The sequence below is a fragment of the Crotalus tigris genome, unplaced genomic scaffold (genome assembly GCF_016545835.1).
Source record: "Crotalus tigris isolate CLP2741 ecotype Arizona unplaced genomic scaffold, ASM1654583v1 scf7180000018371.15429387391:27106975, whole genome shotgun sequence".
In the NCBI taxonomy this organism is placed as follows: Eukaryota; Metazoa; Chordata; class Lepidosauria; order Squamata; family Viperidae; genus Crotalus; species Crotalus tigris.
In genome coordinates this window covers 3,641,298-3,666,359 of record NW_024096970.1, presented here as the reverse complement: position 1 = coordinate 3,666,359, position 25,062 = coordinate 3,641,298, and the positions used below count along the sequence as shown (strand labels likewise).

General features: G+C 34.7%; 1 long non-coding RNA gene across 1 annotated transcript; it reads left to right on the top strand.

Annotated features, from left to right (window-relative positions):
* The first annotated feature begins 224 nt into the window (after window positions 1-224).
* LOC120311536 lies at window positions 225-20,443 on the top strand. The gene is made up of 3 exons (XR_005557646.1): window positions 225-639; window positions 18,389-18,557; window positions 20,392-20,443. It is a non-coding gene; the product is annotated as an uncharacterized LOC120311536 (long non-coding RNA).
* Window positions 20,444-25,062: the final 4,619 nt, after the last annotated feature.

Here is a 25,062-nt window from a genome sequence, read left to right as displayed (position 1 = left end):
GCGCTGACATCACGGTAGTAAGGATCGAAATAGCTCCTCGTGCCATGTTTCTCCTGGAAACAAAACACGCGATTGGCCAGCCTGATCGCCAGCCTTTTCCCTACCAACAGAGCTAAGCTCGACCTGTTCGGCCAATCGCAACAAAGTTTGCGCCGCGGCTGAAAACCAATGAAACGTCTGTCACTAAGGGAGGGAAATACATAGAGGCAATAAAAGGTCTGTCGTGGGTTCTGCTATTTTCATGGCACGTCGGTGATTTTATTTTCTTTCTGATCTTAATGTCTTTAAAATCGTAGATTAAAGGCTTAATATCCTCCGTAGTCAGAAAATAGAATTTTCGAGGAATGCGAAGGTGTACTGTTTTCGGGTTGTAAAGGGGAAGGGGGCGGAAGTCAGCACGAGTGGGTTGTAAACAGTTTTCTTTCGTGTGTTTCAGTGTTTTACAGGGGCCTTGGGATCAAATGGTAGCACGACGTCAGGCGGAATGTATTTCTATTGTGCTTTATTTTCCTTCCATTTTAGTTTTCTTGGAGGGTTTAAAAAGACAAAACAAAAACAACCTAATGATGACTTGTGGTTTGTAAACAAACAGCTGGGTCTAAGTCCTACAGTGAATGTTATGCAAAGAAGACAAAAAAGGTAAATAACTTATTTACATGGAAACGTGCGTTTGTCTGTGTGTGTGTGTGTTACTCTGTGTTTTGGGAAAACGAAGGGAGGGAGAAGGATTCAGTATAGTGTATATTCTAACAAATATTTTGGTGTGTTTTTAAGTAGAATAAGGAAGAGAAATGTGCACCGTCTTAGTTATTTAAAAATATTGAAAGAAGAATTTGCATTACTTAAAAACATGAGATATAGTATACAGACAGACAGACAAACAGACAGACACAACACACACAAAAACCAGGTTAATATTTCTGATCCAGGCACTGAATATTTTCTTATTTTATCTTGTTTTATTTCCAGTTCAAGGCAGCAGGATTTTTAAATCATAGAAATGAATGCATATATATACCTTTATAAGTGATCTGTGTTAACATAGATTTAATTCTGCTTACCTAGGTTTCAGAGATGTGCAGTTTAATATGGATTAAACTTAAACAATCTTTGGAACACTGCACGTACCAAACGAAGTGGAGATGGCAAAGCTTTGGTACTTACTGTACAATCTCTAGAATTCGCAGGCAGAATTATGTATAGGAGCATTGCAGATAAATGATAAGGGAGATCTTTGATAAAGAGGGATGTGGGAATCAGGACCCTTCAGCTACACCATCTAAAGGATTTGGGGTTCCCTCTCCCAGACTGTATCCCTTTAATCCTTTTATTTTTTTCAGAGAGACACAGATCAAGGCCATAACAACAGCTTTCCATATGCCTAACCTGGATAAAACAAACATTACAAATATTAAAAGAAATCAATATTAGTATTACTTCATAAATTCCATTTGCACATGTATAAATGAAATAGTAGGAGAACACCATGGCTAAATTAAAAATGTATGGTTTTCTTCCATGATATACTGCTTAGCTTCTTGAAAAGACAGGCCTCACTGAGGAGAAATAAATTCCATAACACAATGAAAGATCTGGGCTTGTAATCCCATGCCAATCATATTTATGTAGTCTCCCTTTCTTCGAAATGTGCTGCAAACATAAACAGTGCTTAGCACTAGATTGGCCACTTGGAAAAGTTGTTTGGAATGCTGAGCATTTATTTATAAAGCAGCAACTAGTTCTTTGCTTTTCTCTCTGTCTTCCCAAATGTTTACATCACATTTGGGGAAAGCAGAAACAGGATAACACACACTGAAGGTCATATGTTTACCAGGGCATGCTTATGTTAAACCTATATAAACATATTTGTATTGAAATCGATACAAAAGATATGAAGTGAAAAGTGCATATCTCTAAATGAATAAATATCTTTTTCGTGAAGCTTTCATCAGAATAATTAATCTTAGCTTGGTGTTCTAAAAGGTGTCTTGAGGCTTGTTAAGTAGCTTCACAGAATGTTCTCTGCATGCTCTTTATAAGTTTAGGAAATAATGACATACAGTACATGAGAAGAGAGAACATTTGGGGTAGAATATGTGTAATGGAGAATTCATTGAATAAAGTGGTAGGGAGTCCATGGAAAGCAGGCAGTCCTAATCTTCAAGCTCCAAATCTTAAAATCATCCAAGAACAAACTTAGTCAGTACTACTTTTAGTGTTGATTTCTTATCTAGGCACTTTATTTTCTGAAGTTACCTGTTACTCTTAGCATGAGGCATGAAATGCAGTTGATACCTGCATTTAAAGATATACAGTAATGCCAAAGGTTAGAAATAAATTTGGGGCTGTTGATAATAGATTCTTCACAAGTTTTTATATGTTGCCAGTGATTAAAGTGAAGAAGAATTAAATAAGCTTTTATATAAGTGCATCCTGTATTTTTCCTCTAAGAAAAAAAACAGTGTACTTTGGCAATGCTATTTTTCTTTCAGTGGACTTGCAGTTCATGGAAATTATTTTTTTTAGAAATGTGTGCATACAATAAGTAAAACAAATGTATAAACCAGTAGTAGTTTAGTTCTACTTTATGGAGAATCATTTAATATGAAATTATTTCAGATACCCCAGATGCATCATGAAACGTTTAGAAATATTGAAGGGATATTTTTAATTTTGAACATTTTCTCATGTAGTTTGGAAGACAAAAGATATGTGTTATCTTCCTCCAGTATTCCAGTCAATGAAAGTTTAAAAGCAGGAAATTGTGTTTAGCAATGCTGATTGTTTTTTGCCCATATACTATATAGTAAATCTTTGTGATCTGTACATGTTGAGGCCAAATGACATTTGGTGTCATTCAGCAATATTTGATTAAACCACTAGGGGACCTGATGGCACTAAATATTAACAGGCCTTAGGAAGGCTGGCACTGTTAATTTCTATTGCTTACAACATAACTTCATTCTTTTTGACTATCCTTTTTACAGAAAGGTTTCTATAATAAAAGCTTTTTGGTAATTTATTCCTGCAATCTTGGGAGGCAATGGCTTCACCAAAGGAAATACTTAGTGAGATTTGGATTTCACTGTGTTCTTTGGTCTTCCTGTTCCTTTTTTAAAAAAATAATCCATTTTGAACTTGGATTAAAGTGGGGGGGTGTACATTATAAACACCAAATTACATTGGATTCTCATGTTTCCATGTAATTTCTTGTGGCATTTTTTGTAACACTTCTCTAAAGATTGTTCTGGCATTTTTATTGCATTTTGAGCACTGGAAGAAATCATTCAGGCCCTTCTCATCATAAGATTCTTTAAAATTATCTAACACATTTCTTACTTTGCTTTGTATTTTTCTATAAAGCTTTCCTGCTCCAAAATACTACATAGATTTTTTTTAAAAAATCACTAAATATACAGCCCAATTTATGACTACCTGGAAGTAAGCCCCAATGAGTTTAAGGGAACAATGTTAAGAAACAAAACTAGGATTACATGTGGAAAAAAATACAACAAGAATACAATTTAAAGGAAATTTAAAATAGGTAAAGCTGTTTTACTAAGGTGCTAAGGTGACAGAAATATAAAAGTATAATTATAAAAATGTAAAAGCTCGCCCAAAATAAAATGCCCTGGACATTTGAAAGAGTTGCAGGGAGATGATTCTCAAACTGTAGTGCCACTATTAAAAAGGCCCTGTTTTAAATTGTGGGGTACACCACCTCACCTTCCATTTTGAAATATCTCTGAAACAGGTACTGAAATAAGGAGCAATTTATATGGTAAAGTAGTAAGTACAATTTCCTCAGCCTCAATCCAGACTTTACTGATGATAGAGACTAATGTAGAATTAGAGGAGCTGTGCGCTTTGCACGCTGGATGTTATGCAACAAAGACAGAGTTATATAAAGGGAAAAGATGTCAGTTTTTCCCAGGACACAAGGGAGACTTTTTGAATATAGGCCATAAATATTAGAAGCTCCACACACCCTTCAGCATCCATTTGGCCTCTTACAAGTTTTTTTTTATTTCAGATCAACAAAATGTTGCAAAAAATGCTGGCAGTAAAACAGAAATTGCACACTAGGCACAGATTTTTATTATTGTGAATCAGTGTAGGATGTAGGAAATACTCCGGTTAGAACACTACAAAAGTTTTCCTTCATTAAAAATGACAACAGACACTTTCTCTTTCAGACAGATTCAGATTTGTACCATAAATTTCATTCTTCAGTTTACAGACATTTTGTAATGTCTGTGTTATAGTTATAAAAGGAAGAAACGGGGATGGGGAAAATCCACAAATCTTTAACTGTCATTTATCTTTATTACATTATCAGACTATAAATATTAGATACATACATTCTAGAATGTGAGACTATGTGTGATTATACAGTTATATACACTTTTTATACAACTTATAAAAATGATATGCAATTTGACTTTGCTAACGTTGTATGTGTTGTGAAAGAATATTGTTGCAGAAGGGTATTTATCTCCTTATACCTTAATAAAATCAGACCTAGTTTTATACCAATATTATTCATGTGCATTATCTTTTAAATCTATTCATTACAAAATATAATATACATTTGATATATTTAATAAAGTAATTTTAAAATTTACCTCTGTTATATACAAAATATAGCAATTCCATTGAATGGAAGGCTAACATATTCTTTATTGATGGAATCCGAGGTCTGAGTCATTATCTATATTAGATTGTATTAGAAGTGAAATAATTATTTTAGATACTTTTTAGTAGGCTTTGTATTGATTCAGAGGTATCAGATCAGCTTTCATTTACATGATGCACCTATCATTCTTTGCTAAATTTCCAATAACTGTTTTATAACAATTATATAATTTCCAATAGTTGCTTTAAAACATAAAGCAGGGGGTCCTGATGGTTTCTGAAATGTATCCGTTTTATGTTAGATTATTTTAGCTTATTAATTGTTCTCCAGAATGTGAAGAAACATATAGATGTTATCCTAACTAATTATGAGACTATTTTGTCTTCCAATAAAATGCATTATCATATATACGTTATAGTAACAATTGTATAAGTATGCTCCTCTGCAATATATAGAATCAGCTTGCATGTTATGGAACAGATTTCATTAGATTGGAACTTCTTTGCATTTGAAAGTAACAGTCTGGTTAATCTAGAAGCTAGCTATGCGGCAGTTGAAACATTATCAATTGTGCAATTTGGATGCCTTCATAGTTTGGAAAAAGGAAGAGATCCCTTTTTCTCCTTAATTAAAATATGAACAATCCTGACAACAAAATATTTTTTAAAAAATGTTTAAATTTACTTTTAAATCTTGGAAAAAAATGATTAATTAACTGATTTTGTAATTATAGCATCTCTTTTAATGTTTGTATCATTCTTCAGAAAGAAATCTGTAGGGTTGGGGATTTATTTATATTAATTTTATGAAGAAACCAAATTGTTCTAGTTTTTCTATAAACCTCCTTTCTGTAATACAGACACTTCATTACCAAGCCTTAAAGCATTTTTTGTGTGTGTGTGTGTGAGTGTATTTTTAATTTTTAGTTTATATTTTATCCCCTTTTGGGGGAAGTTTCTAAAATGTTTCGTCTTCTTTCCAAAAATACTTCTCTCTAGTAGAGATTCTGGTCAGACATCCAGCAAATGGATTGTTCTGTGCTTTGCACAAGTGTTGCCACAAGTGCTGGTGACTAAGAGGGCATATTCTACATTGACATAAAAACCATAGTGGCTAAGGATGGTTTTTGCCCCCAGAATGTTTAATCAACTTTTGTAAAGTTCATAATTTACCAAATAAATGGGATCTATAAAGTGCAGTGGGCAGCTCCAAATCTAAATATTACAGCTGAGAAAAATTGTCTCAGAATGCATCTAAATGCATCATATATGCATCATATTGTAGCTGAAAAATTTGGCTAAATCAAATACATCGCTCTTTTGAGACCTGTAAATAAGAGAACTGAATGAATAGGGATCGAGAGGGAAACTTGATTAAAACCACCAACATTTACATAGTCTGTATTTTTCAACACAGATTTGGTAGTTGCATTTAAGGCTGGCTATAATGCTGAATAGAATTTTCCATTACCCCAAAACATAGACATTATGCAAACTTTAAAAAATGCTATAGTTTTTCCATAATGTTCAATTAACACGTTTAATTTACAAACAAGTTATTTTATAGTTATTTTTGCCATTTTATTTTTTAAATCGACCAGTAGTGCCCATTGTATAATCCATCCAGTTTACTGCAGTGCAGGTTTTAAAAAATCCAGCTACACGTTATTGTTCTTGGATCATTTAGAAATTAGTTGATTATCAAAGTATATTACAATCATCATTTAAAGTGGTGTAAAGCTAAAATTGTATTTTATTTGTTAACTATTTGCTAACTTTCTTTTTGTTAACAGTGATAATGTGACACTTTATACAACTTGCTTTCCTTTGTGCCTCTTTTATCCCCATTTAGTTTTTGATTTAATGTTTAAAAAGTCAAGATGAAAGCAGTTCCTTAGCTTTAATGTGCAAAGGTATACTGTATATTCCCATCAGAATATTAACAATAATATTATTGTTATATTCTGACAGGAATATTTCTGATGCGTGAAAATGTATTTGCTGCATAAATACAATTAAGGTTATGTAATGCCAAGACATGAACTATTCTTAATAAATATCCAATCTAACTTTTTGAACACTGCTGTCATCCATATCTTGCTTAGATGCGGAAAATTTACATGTTCCTACCACATTTTTGAGTTTATTTATTTTTCCTATTTTCAGTATGCAAGCAGAAATAATTTACTAAAAGTTTGAATTTCTGTAGTTGATGGAGTAACCCAGCAAATTTAATGTTGTTTATATCCAAATAAATGTGAGAATCGTGGCCTATTATAAATCCTCTATTTTGAGTATGAAAAAATGGCCTTGTGGTAGGTTGTTTGCTAAGTTTTAACTTACACCCATAGATGGCAGTCTGCTTTCACTATAGAGAACTTGGACTTTTGGTTCAAAGAGTATGCAAGATATGAGAGAAAATTACGCGGATCATCCCGTAGGATGCATGTATATGTTTAGACTGGAGGAGAATGAACAGATTCTGTGTTTATGAAATATACAAGACGTTAAGTGACAATTCATAATTATCTTCATTAATGAAAGAGGATAAAATGTTCCTTTATAAAACTTACTATGGACCTTATTTTACTTTAGATGTTTAGTGGGAAAGATTGAAATGTGGTGGAATTCCAAGGTATATATTGAAAGATAAATTACTGAAAATAATTTAAAAGTCCCAATTCTTATAGTGATACCTGCTTGCATAGCCTAAATTTTCCAATGTGTTGTCCCAAAAAGCCAAGATATTGCAAAGCAGTGTTTTGCTCAAATGTTTTCTATCTTACTAAATATTCATTTATAGAAACTATGTCATTTTTTTTAAATTCAGTTCTCTGTGGACATTATTTTTGGTACTTCTGTAGAAGAAGAAAGAGCTAGGGCAGTATGTTGAATTAGCCAGTTTAAGAGTGCTTGGAAAAAAAACACCTTTGGTGAGATAAGGAAGGGCCTTTGTGCTTTAGAGGTCTGTGTGTGTATGTGTGTGTGTGGTGTAAATATGAATATAAAACACAATAAAATACAAACATTAAAGGAAAGGGGAAGGGGGATAAAAGGATAAAGTTAAAGAGCAACCAAAAATACAAAAAAACAGATATATAAAAAAAGATGACTTCTGGCTTTCTTCAATACAGAGATAATAATAAAATACAACAAACTCCTCTAAGTTTAAATGAATAACATCAATACTTTGAAACTTTTAAAATACAAATAATCAAGGTTAAAAATAATATTCATACATTCTTAATTTAAATTTCGTCTAATGCATATTAACCTATCAACTATATATAAATCATAACCATATACTCAACAATTCGCAATATTTCTCTAATCAAATCAGACCTAATCCTCAGTCCCAAAGTTCATTTTTCTCCCTTTCTTGTGGGAAATCTAACAATGGTTTCCAAGCTGCAAGAAATTTAGCCAACTTACTGTCTCTAATCAAAAGCGTCAGTGTCACTGTCTCAGCCAGTTCCATTAGTTTCAAGATCCATTCTTCCACTAACTCTTGATGGTTTACAATTCAAAAAATATATTACAATTAAAATACTAAAAACATTTTAAAACAATAAAAAAGCAATAAGAAATAGATGTTCCTCTTTCCATTTTTGTGCATTTAATATCCTTGCAGCTGATGTCATGCATAAAAAGTCCTAAAGTTTTCTTTCCTCTGTTTGCCAACCCTAGCACCCCCCTCACAAGTATTCTCTCATTGAATCACAGATCTAGGAAACAGGCCAATCTTCACTTTTCACAAGGCAGGTAGTCCTTTCTTTAGCAACTGTCTCATTTAGCGACTGTTTGCAGATGTGACAGTGATAAAAAATAACTTTATGACCAAAGCTCGCATTTATGACCTTTGCAGGTCTATAAAGCAAAGGAAAGCTGAATTAAGATTGTAATAAGCACGGTCACATACCGCTTCATTTAATCAGCAAGTTGCTTTCCCCAAGAGTACCTGTAACAGAACAGCTTCTACTCACTTCTATGCAGTAGCAATAAATGGCAATAGCATTTAGACTTATATACCGCTCCATAGTTCTTTACAGCACTCTCTGAGAAGTTTACAGAATCGGCCTATTCCCCCAACAATCTGGCTCCTCATTTTACCGACCTTAGAAGAATGGAAGGCTGAGTCAACCTTGAGCCAGTCAGGATTGAACTCTTGGCTATGGGCAGAGTTTATCTGCAATGCTGCCTTCTAACCACTGCTCCATCACAGCACCATGCATCATGATGTATCTGACACATCATGCATCTGACCAGGTGTGTTTTGCAGAGATTGGTATATTCAATAAGCTGATTATTTTTTTCTCTCTCCTCCTACCTAATGGAAGAAGAACAGCATAAATAAGATACTCATAGTACAAGTCTCCTGCTTTACATACCCAGGACATGCAGGATTGAAGGAAGATAGATGCTTGTACATCTTCGTCTACTATGCTAATCGGTGTTTTAATCCATATGATGTGTAAACTATTACATTATTTTGATTAATATACTACTTGCTTGGTACTACACTCAGTATGCTAGGTATTACATAAAATATACAAATTCCATTGCCAATCAAGAATGACAATAGAGGTAATCCTTGACTTACGAGTCCAAAATTTCTGTAGCTAAGCAAGACAGTTGCAATACACGTAGTCCACATTACAATGCTCATTGTTCTTGCTCACTTCCTGCCCTTTCACTTGAGTTTTGCTCCATTTTATGATCTCTCTTGCCATACTTGTTAAGTGTATCTGCTCGCCCGTTGACTTTGCTTATCAGAAGGTCGCAAAAGATGGTCACATGACCCCAGGACACTGCGACCATCATAAATATGAGTTAGTTGCCAAGCGTCTGAATTTTGATCACGTGACCATAGGGATGCTGCATCAGTCCTAAGTGAAAAACAGACATAAGTCACTTTTTTCAGTGCCATTGTAACTTTGAATGGTTACTAAACAAACTGCTGTAAGTTGAGGACTATCTTTATAGAAAGGGCAGAGGTGTGTGGAAAGGGCAGGAAGGAAGCAAGAACAATGCACATACCAACGTTGAAAGAAAGTAAAGAATTGATATGTACATTATGTCTTCATAAGTTCTTTGCCAAAAAAAGAATGGAAATAGGAAGCAGATGACTTGAAAGAGAAGTGATGGAGATAAGACCATTTTAGAATAAAGACATATTGAGAAATGACAGCCTGAGGACAGAGAAGGGGTAAGAGGAAGACAGGGAAATATCCACGATTTGTATTTAAAATAAGAGATTAGACCCACTTAAATGAAAAGAATAAGAATTTGAAAATGATTCATTAAATTTCAAAGCGCTAAAATGAAAAGATTAACCAAAAGAAGGAAAAACGCTAGGAAAGGTTAACGCTAGTGGTTGTCATCTAACCTCATTGTTCTGAAAGCTTTTGCTTTTGGTTTTCCCTTGTCATCTGGTCTTACGGTATGAAAAGATGTACCTCTACTTGACCATTCCAAGAACATCAGTAGAACAAATATTACATTCATAATACCAAAGCATTTTCATATACTTTATTAAAGATACTTGGAATCTGTTTATAGATACTGTGCTTTCTTTTTTAGAAATGCAATTGAAAATGAGACCTTACGGGCATTGGGTAAGGGTGTCTATTGCTTTATATGTTAGAACCCCAGCCAACAAAACAGAATAATAATTTTGAGGAAAATGTAGGAAACATGTATTTGTCTTAGTTTTCCTAGAGATTCTTTTTTAATGAAGTTTTCATACAGATTTCCTCTTTGGTATATAAATAAATACTAAAATTAGACATAAAGGTGAAATCTCTTCATTTTCACCTGTGTTAGAATCGCAAGATATTTTTTTGAAGGCCCAAAAGACATTAGTGAGAAAATCTTAGAATTATTTAACTGGCCAAAATATGTCACACTTTGTGCTATTACAAGCAATAGAAACAAAGCATTTAGAACTAAGACCCAGAACCCAGTTGTTGTTTAAGTATGAACCATGGATAAACCTGATCTGGTAATATGAGCTGTACAGCTTCAAAAGTGAAAGATGAGTAGTAAATTATTATTTTATTCTTCACCAGCTTAAACCTAAAACTTTTTGTTACAAACAGAATGATGAAATTATTTATATACATGATTTATAAATGACCCATTCTTCAAAAAAAAAGGTTATTTTATTAATTTGTAAGGCTGTTAAACAGCCTAAATGAAGACATGAACACAATGTAACAATGAAGATCTTTCTCTTAATTATTAGTGGCAACCATTAAATGTATGTGAATGTTAATTTATAAATTACATTTATGTAATTTATAATCTTGGATCATAAATATTTATACTTAAAATTATTTTATTCATAAATGCAATACTAAATACATTTGAAGGAAATTATACAATGTATTTAGCTAAGTACTTAATATAAGCAGAATTGTTCTGTAAGGTAATGTTCTGTAAGGTAACAGTGCATGTTGCATAAAAATAGAAGATTTTGTAACACAGCAAATTCTGAATTAGCGTAGGTTCAAATGTAATTTAATATCATGGCACGACCGCTTATATATAAATTGTTGCAGAATTTTAAAATGTGTACATTTGTAGTTTTGATAGGCAATAGAAAGCTGCTTAAATTCTGAAGGACATAAGTTTTGGATGCTTACCATTTTATTTGCATCTTAAACTGAGGCTGAATATCTTGAAGCTTTCACATTTTCAAGGTCCTTATTACTGATATTGATGCAATGTATGAATTCTAAGTACTTCTATGAAAAAGCAAAGGTGACAGTTGGTCTTCTGCTACGATGCCTATGGCTTTATGCTTCGATGTAATTTCTCTGTCTTTAGAGAAAAAATACATACTGTTATATAGTTGACATGTTCTACAGGACAGAGTTGCACAATACAAAGCATCCCAGTTGAAGGCATATTTACGCCTAGCTAAAACAGACCTCATTTCATGTTCCCTGTTTCATAATGAAACATAGAAGATCATGAAATAGCATGAATAGGAATCCTGTTTAAATGTAGCCATTTGTTTTACTTTCCAAATTGAAACCATATTGTAGAGGGCTTTTTTGAAAAATAACAAAATCAATTTAAATTTAAAATAGGTAAACTGCACATATATTCCTTATGCTGGAAAAGCTGTAAAGGCTGAGTTTCTCTAATTTACACTGAGTTGAGCATTACTCCTTCGGACCAGAAGTATTCGAGAAATATCAGACATAGCTCAACAAACTGCCAGATTCACCATGATACTTTTCTTCTTATTTATCACCTTTTTGATCCACATGTTCTACACAGAATTAATTATTAAATTTTTAGCTGCTGTTCATTGGAACATTGGAAATTAAATATGTGACATAATTTTCCTTTTCTTTTTGCTCATATGCCATTAAAAAAAATTTCTGCTTTTCAGTTACTGATCGGTGAGAGATTTCATTTTTTGCAGTATATCCATAGGGGTCAATACATTTATGACTGGGTCACAGTATAGTAAAATCATATTTATATTTGAAGTAAAAATAATAATACTACTGTATCATCCATACGCACCCCATTAATCTGTGATTTACTCTCAATAAATTGGTAACAGTTTAAATCAACTCTGCATTATATTGTTACATTGATTTGCTTTTATATTAGCTTCTTCCTATTTTGTACAATAGTGTCATGCTTTGAAAAACCTTCTAACAAAAATTAGTTGTACCTAGCATGCCATCATTATGCATGCTTTAGTTTTAATTGAATCTCATTTTAAAAAATATTTTAAGGTATAGTTGTTCAAACCAATTAATGGACTCATGCTTTTCAAAAACCTTTAAATTATGGTGTTTTTATATATTTACATATACTATATGTGTGTGTGTGTGTGTGTGTGTGTGTATGTGTGAAATTTTGATGATAAATTTTAGCGCAAATTTATCCATAAATTTGCTGTAGTTTAAAAATAAGAAAATATAATTATGGTGGATAAAACATCTAGTTGGGCTAAATAGTGTTTAAGTGTTAAAGCATGTTTAAAGGATAGCCCTGTGTTTTAACAATGAAAAATAAATATATATTTTAAAAACATTTTTGTTATGTTATCAGTCTCTGCAATTGTGAAAATTTTATCTCACATAAGGAAAATAGATCTTGTAACAATTTATAAATCCTATCTCTTTGAATTGTGTTTAAACAACTTTTTTCTTTAAATTTACCTAAGCTGATTCATACACCACTGAATAAATATAGAAAAATCATATTCTTTCACACTGAAAAGTTGAAACAAGGACAAGACTGTAAATATTTGTGCAATTTGGGTTGTCAGATTTTTTTAGTTTAAAGGGCTTTTCTTATTTTAAAGGTTTGTTTCTTATTCCAGAACATTATAGCTCCATTAACATAATCCTAATATCCATTTGAGTTTCATAAAAATTCAGACATTTATCTTTAGCAGTCTGTTGTGTTTTTGAAATGTTGATATGACAATTTAATTAAAATAAAACTTACAACAATTTTATCCGGGATTGGAAAAAAAAATAGCTACCAGCCTTCAGCTCCTATTGCAACTGCACACTTATTCCTCAGTTTTCTAGCTTAATTTTCCTCCATGTTTTCTAATAGTGATCACTGACACACACACAAACACACACAACAGCAACAACAATTAACACTAACATTCTTTTATATTTACTGCTAAACCTGGGAATTCATTCTCAGATGCATTAGTTCATCATAAAAATTCCTGATCAAATATTGTTTTCACTTCATTTTTTTTCTCTGGACACACAACGAGCCTAAAAACACATTGTTGTCATGATGGGCAAGTTTGAAAATGCAATATTTTTGGCTAAAATCTCTACAATCCTACTTCAGCTATGTCCGTAATTTTAGATATGCCCATCATAATTTTGATATTGAATGGATGACCTTTACTGTATATCACAATGTTTGATTCCCAGGTTCAAGCAAGAGGTGACGTGTAGTAAGGTTGCTATCCAGAATAATCTTTGTCGTTGAAATAGTGCAATATGGGTTTTGGATTTCTTATCAATATTGCATCTTTTTTCTTTCACCATAGTATCTTGTTTTAAACTGCAGTTATTTGGGAACCACAGCATTTTTCCTGAAATGCAACATTTATTGGATGACTAAACTAATATAATTTATTTTCTTCCACAGATTTTTTTTTTTTAAATTTGAGAACATCTTTACTGACATCAATCTGTTTCAGGAGTTTGTATTCCAGGTCGAAACCCAAAGCTTCTCTTTTAATGTTTATTCTAATGTTTTCTTTCCAGCTTGTTAGATTTAAAAAAAAGTTGGTGTTCATCATCCTTTCTTTAAAAAAGCTTCTATTTTTAAAAAGTAAAAAATAAAAATGATAATAGAAAGTGAATGGTTTTAATCTGCATATGCATAAACAGATAAAATTGTTCTAATACATTGGGAACACCACCTTAGAAGAAATAATCTCAGTAATAGTAAAGAGTAAATTGAAATAAAATTATTTTGATAGTTCTGCTACCCCAATTATCAAATGGCTTCAAGATTTCCCAGGTGCTTTGAGAAGTTACAACAAAGTAAAGTAATAATGAGAATCTGGATTCCATATTTCTTTTGGGTTCAGTCTACAAAAAAACAATGTGCTTTAGTTTCTTGAAATTTATTTTAACATGGTAATGCAATTAATACTTGGAATATAAGATTAAGACTGCAGTTTTGAATGCAATCCATTTGATTATTTAAAACATTGTTATTTTGAGTTACGTGAATAATTATGAATGTATAAAATTAACTAGAGAAGGAAGAATACATCATTTTAGAAGAGCGGCATTTCTTGTTTCCTTTCTCATAGGTTTCTGCTGTATCTATATAAGCTGAATTTAATGTTATGTCTCTTCCATATTAGTCTGATAGTTCTATGCAAATTTATATAGATTTAGTTCCCAAGTGAAATTAGTTCCTAGGTTAAGGGGTGTGGGTCTATACATATGTTGTACATAGTATGTTTAGGTGTGTGTCATGTATGTGTTTCACTTTGAGAGTGGGTAACTAAATTTCATTTCTGATGTGTGCTGTTGTGTCCACAGTAAAAAAATAACAATAAAGGTTATCTTATCTTAAAGTTTGTAAGAATAATTTAAATAATATTTTTATAAATTGCATGATATGAAATGATATGAAATTACATACTGCAAATAAGATCAACTTTTTAAGACATTTTATCAGCAAATATAAAAAAGTAGGTGGTTCGGAATCCCCAATTTTACAGTGCAAATGTATGCAATGCACAAAATAACACAGCTGTCCTGTAGATTTTTTTTTTTACTATAGGAATGCTCTCTTTGCAATACTGAATTAAACTATGTGTTGCATTGAGACGGTAATCTTATACCAATTTACTTAGAAGAAAGAGTCCCTGAATTCAGTGGAAGTTACTTTTGAGTAAATATACTGTATATGGAAATGCACTTATAGTATAAAACATATAACCTATCAACATAAATAAAACATGCACTTTTGAATCTATAAAATTTAATTCATATATTAAATTGCATTTATTCAGTTGTATAATAAAAATAGAATTAATACTGCATCTACCTATATACACTCTGTTAGCTCAGAGGGCCATCAGAATCAAAGTCATAGTAGCTATTGTATAGGATAAACTATTATAAGCGTGTTCATTTTTATCATTTGATCAGCTATTCTGAATATATTGCACCATATATGCACCATATTTATTCGCTTAATGGTATTTGCTGTTTTCCGTCTCACACTCCTGATGGTATGCTTTGGTTCAACAAGCTTTGTTATACTTAAAGACAGAGGGCAGCCGAAACTAGCCGGTTATGAAAGGCCACAAGAAAACTAATTTTAATTAAGCTTTCCCCAAGCTTCCTTAATTTATGAGAGACATTGCAATGGTTCTGAAGGGCATCAAATTGGAGAAGGTGAAACAAATTATTCGGGCAGATCCAAATGATTTTGCCTTCCCTTGTGTTTCTTGCCAAGAAGTTCAATATCTTAACTGATAAGATATTGAGAAATTTTGCCTGGCCTCCCAAACAGGGTACAGGTCGGTCTAAGCAGGACCACTGAGCACTTATCAGCAAATGCAGAAAGACCAGAGAAATAACAGTATGTTGTCACAATGTCGGCCTGAATGTGGGCTCTCATGTTTAGTTGGATTTACTTTGTCTTTTTCCAAAGTCACTAGGGCAGTGTTTCTCAACCTTGACAATTTTAAGGCATGTGGACTTCAACTCCCAGAATTCCACAGCCAGCAATGCTGGCTGTGGAATTCTGGGAGTTGAAGTCCACATGCCTTAAAATTGTCAAGGTTGAGAAACACTGCACTAGGGGGAATTGCTTCTGGTACTCCCTCAGGAAATCAAGGTACACCTTTGGACTGACACATAGAGAAATAGAGGAGCACAGGAGCAATGTGGTTCAAGGTCTCAGTCATCCACCTATTCCAGGCTGCAATCAAAGGCTTGTCTGAAATGCCCAACAGATTCTCAGGGAAAAACCCAAAGTCTTTTTGGAGCCCCATTGGGTCCATCAATCACCCAATGTGGCAAATCTAAAGGGATGTGTCTCATTTCATCATCAGAAGAAGAAAGTATAAGGGGCTAAGCTATATAAATAATCCCGATATCCTGGCTTTGGCATTGTCCAGCTTGATGCGTCCAAATAAACCAAGAGAAGAGCACAAGCAGATTTAACCACATCAGTGTCTTTTTTTTTCTTAACAATGCTCTGAATTATTTATACAAATTTAAAATGCAGGCATACACATGCGACCAGTATATCACCAATTTGTGTATCTTGGAAAAAAGGCAAGTGCAGTCTAAGACTAATTCTGGATTTTTTTTCTCCTGAAGCTTAAGTTTAAAAAGGTGTACATAAAAGCTTCATTTGTAGCCCTTTGCCCCCCCCCCAATAACACATTTCTAACTTACTGGTGCATAATTTTTTTCTGCAGTTCACAGAATGTGTTGTGGAAAAATTAATGTGGCCAAAGTAACTGCGGATGTAATTGGGATAAAAATCACATTTTTATGTACCCACATTTTTTTTTCATAGAGTTGATTTCCTCTGCCTCATCTATTCACCCTCTGGTTTGCAAAATTCTAAATTTAATTCAATCTACTATTGAAAATCAGTGGTGGATACCATAGAAAAAGCAAAAGCAGAGGACATAGGATCCCAGCCTGTGCTGCTACTCAGTGTTAGTGGCAACTCAAGAGGCAATCTGTCCATAAATGTCAGGATGGAGTTCATGTGACTTATGGGTAGCCTACTTGGGATCTATAATCAAACGAGAAGCAGCAGTGCAGAAGCCTGTCTTAAGTCTTCCATTTCCTTGTAGGCAGATTTAGTTGATAAATCTTCATGCTTCTGGAGCCTTGAAAAAAAAAAATGACCACATCTCCAATTTTCTCAGATGAGACTATACATAAATATTGAATTGATTCTTCAGCAGTTGTGAGCAGGTGAGAAATGTAGACAGGTTAGGGTGGCCTCCTTTTAGCTGCAATTTGGACCATACACTCCGGCAAAGAAGCCAGTCTGTAAGGTTAAAAGGAAGCCGAACTAGAAATACGGAGCAGCCATGAAGGGAAGAGTCCCTAGGAGGCATGACTCTTTAAAACCCAAGGCACATGTTAAACCTTCCCTCAGGCAGCTCATAGTTGACTTTTTTAAATTTTTTATTAAATGTACGTTTTAAAAACAAAAATGGCCATGATTCAACTTCCCTGGCTTCAACAGTGCTATTAGCATTACCTTATGTTACAGAAAGAAAAACAGAAACTTAAAATACATTCTATAACAGGACAGAGTATAACAAACTGTGCATATAACATCTGTAAAATTTTTGATAAACCATCTTTCAATTGTCAACGTTGTATTTACATATCTTTCAGTTGTGTCCTAATATAGGTACTAATAAGTCCTTATGATATCAACTAGTCAATCGATAATCATCTCAGTGATCCTCCTTAACTCTAACCAATCATACAAATTTTTCCAAATTTCATAATACTCTGTTTCAGTTTTATTTTTAACCTCTAGAGTTAACCTGCCCATTTTGGCGCAGGATAAAATTTTATTTATTATTTCTTCCTCAGTGGGGGTTTCCTTTCCTTTCCATTTTTGGGCGTATGCCAATCTTGCTGCAGTTAAAATATGCAATAGTAAGTAAAAAATGCTTTGCTGAGTTTATCATTAATAATCCCTAATAAGAAGATTTCTGGTTTTAAATCAATTTTTTGTAATAGTATTTCTTCCAGCCAATTTTTTTTATCCGATTCCAAAAATTTTGTGCCTTTGAACATTCCCACCACATGTGATAGTAAGTCCCTGGAAGCCTTCTACATTTCCAGCATGTTGGTGAAGTTTTTTTATCTATTTTTGCTAGCCTTGTAGAGGGAAGGTGCCGTCTATAAAACATCTTGTATAAATTTTCTTTGTAGGAGATGGCTAGTGTTAATCTCTTGTTTCTGTCCCATAATGATTGCCAATTATCTAGGTCAATACTGTAACCAAAATTTTTACTCCAGATTAACATTGTTTCTTTTACCTGTTCTTCTAACAAATCTTGTTCTAATAAATATTGATATATCTTTTTATCATTTGATCTTCTGTTCCTAGAAGGATTTTATCTAATTGTGTATGCTCTAATTTTATCCCTGGTTCTTTTTTGTCTTTTCTGTATCACGACTGTATTTGTAAGTATGCTCATCATTCCAATAGTTGACTTTTATTTATTCAACAGACCACCTAAACTGACAATAACTTTGGCATCAATACATGAGGAATAGTCACAAAAGAACGAAACCTGTATCTTTCAACACAATGTCTCTCTAATATACTGGATACAGATGGGCTTTTCTTGATCAGAAAGCAGGCATGTCTTGATGGGGCAGCAGAGCTGTTCTACAAAGGTAGCTATTGTAGACCCGAGCGATAAATAAAGAAATGCCGCTCTCCATTTAAGCCCGTTTCCCTTTCTTACATTTACTATGTCCCAGAACACTGGTGCCAAAGAGAGGAACCTTGTTTTGTATCAGGCCTTCGTTCCGTCTCTGTGTGTACACACATTTGCAGGCAGGCATTCTTTTTTGCCTTAATGCTTTCAGTGTTAAAGGACACTAGAAGGTTTGTGAAGCCCTTGGTGTGCTTGAAACACTTTGTGCTCTCGCTGTTTTCCCCCATAAAGTAAACAATGTTGTTTTGCTACCAAAGAGTAAACAATTTTTTGGCAGCTCAAAATGAGGGCGGTAGCAGCTCCTTGGTGCTGGGGAAGTGGGTGCACCTGGTCCATGGTCTTGAATAGCTGCTGGGAATTTTCTCACACTCTGCCAGTGAACCCTCCACTTCATTAGCAGCCCCCTGACAAGGCTGGCCTCTGTTCCCCAGGCAAAAAGGAGCTGATGGGGGATTCTGAAAGAATTGGGCTCTTGGATGAGTTTGGGCCTGGTGAGAACAAGCAAAAGAATACAGTTTCAATGGCCAAGGGAAAGGCAGCCTTGTGCCAAGTATGAGCTCTGTGGTTGCAAGCTCCAGAAATCACTTCTGATGCTCTTCAGACAATCCATGACTCTTGATAAGGGATCGCTTGGTTTTAAATTGAAGGCATAGGTGCTTCCAAAATGAAACCTATTTTTTCAAACACTTTTCTAGATAACTCATAAGAACCTAATCTTGTGGAGGGATCTCAACTGCAGTATGTCACAGGCCAAAAACATAATTTCTGAATCTAGACAATTGGCCTGTTTTTAGAAGTGATGCTAATTTCCTTTTATAGTATGCAAGCACTGAAGGTGAGGAACAGCTTGGCCCTGAAAAAGATAAACAATTTATAAAACATCAACTATACTAACCAAACAGCTAGCTCAATTTTCTGAATTGTAATTGGATGATAATTGCAACTTTAAGTCAAAGCTTTAAATTGTCAACAATGTCCCACTGTTCTAAATAGTATCTTAGTTGTCCCAATCAATATATTATTATTAATAACAACAACAACAACAACAACAACAATAGTAGTAAAGTTGGAAGGGACCTTGGATATATACCATTTCGGACAAATGGCTGTCCAGTCTCTTCTTAAAAACTTTCAGTGTTGGAGCATTCACCGCTTCTGGAGGCAGGTTGTTCCACTGGTTAATTGTTCTAACTGTCGTGAAGTTTCTCCTTAGTTCTAGGTTGCTTCTCTCCTTGATTAATTTCCACCCGTTGTTTCTTGTCCTGCCTTCAGGTGCTTTGGAAAATAGCTTGACTCCCTCTTCTTTGTGGCAACCCCTGAGATATTGGAACACTGCAATCATGTCCCCCCTTGTCCTTCTCCTCATTAAACTAGACATACCCAATTCCAGCAACCGTTCCTTGTATGTTTTAGCCTCCAGTCTCCTAATCATCTTTGTTGCTCTTCTCTGTACTCTTTCTAGAGTCTCAACATCTTTTTTACATCATGGTGACCAAAACTGGATGCAGTATTCCAAGTGTGGCCTTACCAAGGCATTGTAAAGTGGTATTAACACTTCACGTGATCTTGATTCTATTCCTCTGTTAATGCAGCCTAGCACTGTGTTGACCTTTTTGGCAGCTGCAGCACACTGCTGGCTCATATTTAGGTTATTGTCCACTAGGACTCCGAGGTCCCTCTCACAGTTACTACTATTGAGCAAGGTACCCCTATACTATACCTGTGCATTTGGTTTTTCCTGCCTAAATGTAGAACCTTGCTTTTTTCACCATTGAATTTCATTTTGTTAGATAGTGCCCAGTGTTCAAGTCTGTCCAGATCCTTCTGTATCTTAAGCCTGTCTTCTGGAGTGTTGGCTATTCCTGCCAACTTGGTGTCATCTGCAAATTTGATGAGTTCCCCATCTATCCCCTCGTCCAAATCGTTGATGAAGATGTTGAAGAGCACTGGGCCCAGAACAGAGCCCTGGGACACCCCACTACATACTTCTTGTAGAAGGTAACTATATGCTCTATCAAAACCACAATTTTTAATTTCCTTCTGATCACAGTATAAATTGAAGGTCCTACTGTAGCAGAACAACTTGTGATACAATGACAAGATGGAAACTGCTCAAGTAAATTGTTAAAAATAAGCCATAAGAAGATCTTCCATACCCCAAAATTATTCTGTGCATTTAATTTAGCAGAGCTTGCTCCTGATCAATTTTCTGCACTGGATAATCCAGTCTTATTTTTTTCCCCATTTTCCATTTCATTTTTTCCCATTTTTCCATTGTTTTTTTATTCTTTTTTAAATTCATTTTCTTCATTCATTCGAAAGAATCCAAATCCAGAAGTTTTCCAACAATGACATTCACCAGTTCTTTCTTTAACTTGCAGTCCCCAACATCACTGTCCCAATGCTCTAAATAGTATCCAGTCCTCTGGAATCATGTAACAGGAGTATTGGGGTCAATGACTAAAGTGCAACAATAAGAAACTGCTGCTTTTGCTTTCTTCCTCCTGCGCCAGAGAATATACTGTTTAGATCAGACATCTCAAACACAAGACCGGGGGCCGGATGCAGCCCGCGAAGTGGTTTCATATGGCCCGCAAAGCCATCCTGGAAACTGAGGGAATGGCTCCCACTGCCTTGGCCCTGGCCCAGGCTGGCCAGGAGCCAATGTACAATTTTGTGGTGGCCATCTTGGCACTTGCCCTGGTGGATCATGACTTGGCACTTGCCCCAGTCCCACCCCCTTCTGCCAGAGATCCTCAGATCTGTCCCACTCCTGCCCAGGCCCCCACAGGCACCCTTGACGCGAATGATGTAGAACTGGCCACGCCCACCCAGTAGGCTATGCCCACCCAGTAGGCTGCACCCACTCTGGACACACCCGGCCCCCAAAGGGCAACCGCAATGATGATGCGGCCCTCAGTGAAATTGAGTTTGACACCCTTGGTTTAGTTCATGAATCCTTTTGAAGGAATAAAGTCGCAGTGGAAGGACTACAAAACAATACCTATTGTAAAAGGGTATAGCTTAGTACATGATAGGTTAGAAACCAGTAAGATCTACAGCGCATCTATTAAGATTAGCAGATATCTGATAAACATCAGTAAATGTATTTATTTACAGTAATGCAGAGGCAATAGAGGAAACTATTAAAAAATCCTGTGTGCAGTATAATTTTTGTTTGCAATTATATAAAACACAACACGTAGGAGATGGATTAATTGCGGTTTTTTGTTTTTTTTTTGCTTTTTGTCAGTAATGCTTATATTGCTTTGAGGAATATAAGCACGGCCTCTACATGCAGACTTCACTGAATTGACAACAGTGGAACCAAATCAATTGCATAATAGGATAAAAAAGATGAAGCTACAATCCAGTCAGCCATATACTTTGGGGGCAGATTATTGACAAACCATTAATTATTGATGTTGAGTACGTAGGTTAAACTTAGAGAATTACAGATAGCAGATGTGCCATTAATGTATGACCTAGAAAATACGGAGTCAGAATATAAGATCAGTGTTAGAAACAAGTCCATATGGGTAACATATGTGAAAAAGCAACCGAAAAGCTATGGGAAAAGATAAGAGATACTATACGTACTAAAGCAAAAACCAAACCCACATTTTAAACAGGAGAAACATTTTAGTGATTGGAAGAACAAAGATGACAGTGAGGGAAAAACAAAGGGATGAAGGCCCTGGACAGTGACTGACCACAAACTCCCACTATCAAGCAACAAAGGCTACGACGTCTTCAGCAAGAATGTTAACGTGCAGAGGAATGCAACGATAGAAAAAGAGAGAGATCTTTTTAAGAAGATCAGAAGACTCATAGGAAAATTTAACATCTATGCAAGGAATACTTAAAAGAGTAATTATGGAAGAGATCTAATAGAGGCAAATTATTTTGAAAGAAGATGTAAAGCAGGGGTTCTCAACCTTGGCAACTTTAAGACTTGTGGACTTCAACTCCCAGAATTCCTCAGCCAGCTTTGCTGGCTGAGGAATTCTGGGAGTTGAAGTCCACATGTCTTAAAGTTGCCAAGGTTGAGAACCCCTGAGGTAAAGAAACCCATTATGAACAGGATTATAGGATGAAGGAAAGAGGAAAGATTATGGAACCATCCCCAATCAAAAGTGAGGAACGACCAGCAATAGAGCAGAATAGATGAGATAGCCATCCAGAATAGATGAGATAGTTATGAAAATATTTAAATATTTAAGCCTGTAGAGTAACATCTCTATACAACACTTGCAACAAATGTGAATAAAGCTGTTTTGCCTAGAATTTATATGGCAAAAAAAAAAAAACCTCACAAAAGATAAATATAAAGTGTTACAAAATGCAGTGTGAATCTAGCTTCTTCGACATAATTCCATTTATTTAATTTTGGCCAGGCTTGTAAGTGTACTTAAGATTTACAAAGAAGAGTAGAACTATGCAGATCTCCTGATCTGTCTAAGAATGAGCACCCATAGCCTACACTCTTGGCTAACTATGTAGAGAAAACGGATTCTGGAGAAGATGGTTCCAAAGGTAACAAGGGCCCAAGTCGTAAGGGTTTTAGAGACTGCAACCCCTTTCTTGAAGTGAAGCCTTCTGGCAGTCAATGCAGCTTCTCCAAAATAGATATTATTCTGCTGGACTGATTAGTGTTGGCGGGCAAGCAGACAGCTGCTACCTTCTATGCCAGCTGTAGCTTCCAGGTCTTCTTCAAGGGCAGATCCATACAAAATAAGTTATAGACTTCTGTACCAGCTGTACAAATGTCATAAAATGTCAATCAAGAGAAAACAAATAGCAGAAGGGAAAGAAAAGGATGATTTCTAGTGATATTATCCTGGTAATTCATATAAATTTAATAAAATAATGCACATTTTTAAAATGTGGAGGGTGCACTGGCCACGCAATTGGTTTTGCTCCTTATAATAGAAAAGGACCCAATTAGAGCCCGACCAATTTAGAGAATTCATTCAAAACAAAATGCAAATATCTCAAAACAACATGCCTTGAATTTATGATCATGGAAATCCATGAATGGCTGTATTTTTTAAAATCAGAATTTGACCAAATTAACGGGCCACTTGCCGACTTCCACAAGTTATTGCAGGAGTTTTCATGTCAATTTTTTAAAATGTGCCATAAATGAAGCTTTCATTTTTATATTGAATTCTATACCATCTGCAGTCATAGTTATCTATTCTATAGGAATAAAAATAATTTTACATTTCAACCTGATATAAGTTAGTTTGGTTTTTAAACAAGAGAAGCAAATGACCAAAATGACGGTTCCAGTCATTTCCAGTTTTGTTTAACTGGAATGTGATGAGGGTTCATAGGATTTGATGAATGACACGGTAAATCATCAGCTTCCTTTGCTTTTTTTGAAGTTATTTTTTCTTCTTTATTAATAAAAACTAATAACATTAGCTTTGTTTCCTCTAGCTCTGCAAGCAGAATTTGCTGTATAACGAGCTAATTGCATTCTAAAGTGTTTTTTGTTTTCCCTTTTCCCCCTTAGCACCCAATGATGCCATTGTTTGTCTTTTTTGATTGCCTCTCTACATCTGGATATCATAACTTACGATTTCTTTAAATGCATATATGATTGTAAGCTATAATGTTGCTTCAATTTGCTTGTGCATATGGGCTATTTATAATGCACTCCTCTCTATTTACATCCTACTTTAGAGATAAGGAAAGGGCTAAATATATACTGGCCAGCCTTGTTTCTCTTGGAGACTGGCATATGCTCTGTTTTCAGCAGTGGCTGACAGAATGTTCTGGAATCCCTGAGATGTCATCTGTGTTGAATAGACAAATCACAGATCGTGCCTCCTCTACAGGGTGGATCTTCTCCCAGATCTCATCCAAATCTTCTCTTCAACAAGGTTCTCCAGATTTTTGCTTGAATTAACAAGCTACCTACATTTTAATACAGGTCAGTCCAATTCAGGCCCAGCAACCAACACTGCTTTTTATTGAAACCAATAAGAAATCTTGAATAGCGTAACACTGTCTAGATCCACTTTTCTTTGTACCATCCATAATGCATGGACACACTGTCCTCTTTCCGTTTTCTCTCTCTCACTTTCTATCTGTTGTTTTTTTAAGAACCCACCTCGGATCCCTCTCCTAACTTTCTTACCAGCAAGTGTTCTATTCTCTCTCAGTCTGTCTTTATCTGCAAAGTGTTTCAGTGGATACATGAACACTCAGAAGGAAGCAATGGCTGAATGTAGGCTGTCAGAGGCTAATTTCATGGCCTCTTAACTATAAAACAAGTCAGATTTTTTAAAAAATGGTAATTTCTTGTATTTCTGTTCAGTGAAATGCATCCATGGTTACTTCGGTACTGGAAGAGAATTTATCTACCCTATTTTGAGCAGAATTAAATGTAGTCTATGGATATGCATGCTACTCCATTGTTTGGCAATGGAAAAGGAAAGAATATGATAAAG